The 3,991-nt window shown below is 38.8% G+C and overlaps 1 non-coding gene across 1 annotated transcript; it reads left to right on the forward strand.

Annotated features, from left to right (window-relative positions):
- Positions 1 to 3,050: 3,050 nt before the first annotated feature.
- LOC118150855 (small nucleolar RNA ACA64) lies at positions 3,051 to 3,177 on the forward strand. The gene has a single exon (XR_004738982.1). It is a non-coding gene; the product is annotated as a small nucleolar RNA ACA64 (small nucleolar RNA).
- Positions 3,178 to 3,991: the final 814 nt, after the last annotated feature.

Consider the following 3,991-nt stretch of genomic DNA (forward strand, 5'->3'; position numbering starts at 1 on the left):
GTTTGCTTGCTCCAGGTCTGAGTTCAAGCCCTGCATCCTTGTTGATTTTCTGTCTGGTTGATCAATCAAGGCTTTTTAAGATGTAGCTATCAGGGAAGCTCTGGAAACCAGCAGCAGGCATTCTTGAACTTGTTTGGGAGACAGAGGGCTCTGTGAATAATAAGACTGAGTGGCAGTGATTCACATTCTCTGTACTTGTTAATGTAAAATTCCACATTCCCAGCTTTGGTTGGTTCCTAGCATTGTATATTTGAAAACTGTTCCTAGAGAAAGGGATGAGGGGGATATTGTGAGGGGCCTGCTTTCTGCAAAAACATCAGTTGCACACACGACTTCATTTAACTCTGCTATGTTGGCTTTTATTTTTTCAACGTTGTATTTTGAAATTTTCAAACACACCAAAAATTAGAAAAAATAATTGTTTGAGAAACAATAGGTGTTTTATGTACCACCTAGTTTCCGTAAGTGCTAAGATTTTGTAATGTTCACTTTATCTATCAACATATACAGCAAACAGATGCACACCACGTTTACATTTTGATGAGTCATTTAAAACTAAATTACAATTGTCATGACACTTCAATTCTAAATAATCTAGAAAGAGCGTTTTCCTAACTACATACAACGCCACTATCACACATAAAGAAATTAGCTATTTCATATTACTTAATGCCATTACATTACTAAAAATTTCCTACCTGTCTTCTCTAATTCTACTTTTTAATCAGAATCCAATGTAGGTTCATATATGAATTTGTTTGCTGTGTCATTTTATTCTATTTTCAATTTAGAATAGCCCTCTCATCTTGCTTTTTATTATTACTATGACAGTGACACATTGCAAAGGCCAGGCCAGTTATAGTATGGACCTCATTCTGGATTTGTGTATGTGCCAGTTATTAGTTTATTGACTCTCAAATCCACATTCAACTTTAGTATCTCCTCTGAGATAAAGGTCTGGATAGCATTTTCTTTTACAATTAACATGATTTTCAGCATTGGCAATAGACGTTGCTGGAGGTACCACAGGAGAAAGATGGATTCTCTCTTTTCAAGTGTGGTGCATTTTGGTTTTCTCTTCTTTTTTTTTAATTCCTGCTGCATGGTTGTTTGGAGATGTGAAGACATATTTGAAAACATCTGGTGGTTCCCTGCCCCATCCACATACCCAGTGTGTCCAGCTCCTCAGCAACTTCATAGCCCTGCCTCAGGCCTGATGAGCACCTTGTCACTGCCCTTTCTCTGAAGACATTGCACACTCTAGGCCTTAGACTCTCAGCAATGGCTCAACTCCGTCTGTGAACCAGCCCACTAACCCCCATTCCCTTTCACCTGGGAAGTTATTTCCTTCTTTCCTAGTGACTGAAGAAAACTTCTTCCTTCTCCACTAGCAGTAGGCTACAACTTCAGCCTCCCCAACAAGGTGTCAATGCCAAGACTGGGAAGGACACCCCCACTTCCAGGGATGTCCTGTTTTGGGTAATATCTCTCAAATGTAGAGTATCTCTTAGAGATTTCCTTTTATCTTTAAAGTTATTTTCCATTAATAGCCCCAAAATTATTTACATTAAATTTACCCTCTAGATTTATTGCATGGTCTCTGCCTTTTGAAAGGACCCAGACTAACATACTCAGTTACTTTTGGTTATGTGGTATTGTTTAATTTGTTTATCCCCAGAATTTCCTGAAAATTGAAATAAAATACTTTGTTAGACTTAGGTAAAACAGTTTTGGTGAAAATAATTTATACGTGATATGGTATACTTAGCATTTTATCTTATAACAACACAGTCACAAAACACTGTATTCTATCTTTATTATTGATGCTCATTTCTACTGCTTTGTTAAGGTCATGATTGCAAGGTATCTCCACTGTTAAGATATGCTTTCTGTTGAAATTAGCAAATAGGCTGGGCACGGTAGCTTACACCTGTAATCCCAGCACTTTGGGAGGCCAAGGCGGGTGAATCATGAGGTCAGGAGTTAAAAACCAGCCTGGCCAACATGGCGAAACCCTGACTTTACTAAAAATACAAAAATCAGGCAGGTATGGCGGCAGGCGCCTGTAATTCCAGCTACTCAGGAGGCCGAGGCAGGAGAATTGTTTAAACCTGGGATGTGGAGGTTGTAATGAGCCAAGATTGTGCCATTGAACTCCATCCTGGGATACAAAAGCAACACCCTGTCAAAAAGAAAAAAGGAAGGAAGAGAGAGAGAGAGAGAGAAAGAGAGAGAGAGAGAGAGAGAGAGAGAGAGAGAGAGAGAGAGAGAGAGAGAGAAAGAGAGAGAGAGAGAGAGAGAAAGAAGGAAAGAAAGAAGAAAGAAAGAAAAGAAAGAAAGAAAGAAAGAAAGAAAGAAAGAAAGAAAGAAAGAAAGAAAGAAAGAAAGAAAGAAAGAAAGAAAGAAAGATTAGCAAATTGTGAAAGTTGATGCTTTGGGATTATGTGAATGTCCCATTCTCCCCAAATATTTTACTAATAATTTTAGCATCCATTGATTATTACCTGAGTTATTTCATTGAATGTTGCAAAGTGCTGATTGTCTAACTCTATTTTATTTTATTTTTTCTTTAATCATTAGTTCTTCTGTGAAGAAGAGTGTTCCTTCATCAGCTGGTAAGGAACTTTGGCAGAGTAAATGCATTTTCCCTTTCTTGATTTCAGAGTAATAAATTGATATCTAATAGTTTCCTTCAATGGTGGAAAAATTATATCTCTGTGTCATTGGGTATCATTATAACATTATGAATCTTTAGTATTTTAAAGGCAAAAATAATTATTCTTTATGATGCTTTTGTTTTCAAATTTGTAGTCATTTTAAAGCAGTTTCCTTGTCATTTTGACTTGACACTTTTAGTCTTTGAGTACTTTCTCAGCTACTGCCATTGTAAGATGTTATAGGCTCTGGAATAATTTACTCTTACAAGCACTCTTCTTCTGAGTGAGAAATAATATTCAGAAATATGCTAGATTCTAGCTGAACTCACCGCTCGTAAACCATCATCACTTGATTTTTGTTAGATCATTCAGTGAATTTAAACATTGTCCAGTGTTGGTTGTAAATAACCCTTGGCTTTGGTTGTGGCTGTGGATGATATTCAGTACCTAGAGCCACCAGTAGCCTTAGCTCATCACCCACTGTTTCAATGTCATGGGTAAAGCCCAGGCTCTGACAGGCGCCGTGAACCCTAGCCCAGATTCCCTGCCCCAATGCAGCAGATTGTGTGGTCTGACTTCTCACTTCAGATCCCTAACCATGTCTCCTCTCCACTGGACACCCAGATGCCCCAAGCCTGATGCCAGTGCCTCCAGGACCTTGAAGATAAGTCACTTGGTTTTCCCCATCTTTTTTTTTTTTTTTTTTTTTTTTTTTTTGAGATGGAGTCTCGCTCTGTCACCCGGGCTGGAGTGCAATGGCCAAATCTCAGCTCACTGCCACCTCCACCTCCTGGGTTCCAGTGATTCTCCTGCCTCAGCCTCCCGAGTAGCTGGGATTACAGGTGCCCGCCACCAATTCCACCCAGCTAACTTTTGTATTTTTAGTAGAGACAGGGGTTTCACCATGTTGGTCAGGCTGGTCTCAAACTCCTGACCTCAGGTGATACACCCGCCTCGGCCTCCCAAAGCGCTGGGATTACAGGGGTGAGCCATGGCGCCTGCCCCCATCTTTCAAATAAAGCTTTTTGTGCAATTCAAATTCAAACACTAGTAATGATTTTATTCTATTTCCAATTCAAATTGAACACTGGGGTCTTTTTTCTTAATTTACCTTAACAATGCGATAAAAAAAAGCATCACTAATAACGATACAATACAGTACTAATTCCATTCGCAGAGAGGAAGCCTCATGAATTAATCACCTTTTAAACGCCCTATTTCTTAATTTAGTTGCATTGGGAATTAAGTTTCAATATAAATTTTGGAAGGGAAAGAAGTATTCAAAAGACCGTATTCTGTTCCTGTTCCCCTACACAAATGCATGTTTTTCTCAT

Source organism: Callithrix jacchus, chromosome X (assembly GCF_049354715.1).
Source record: "Callithrix jacchus isolate 240 chromosome X, calJac240_pri, whole genome shotgun sequence".
NCBI classification, from domain to species: domain Eukaryota; kingdom Metazoa; phylum Chordata; class Mammalia; order Primates; family Cebidae; genus Callithrix; species Callithrix jacchus.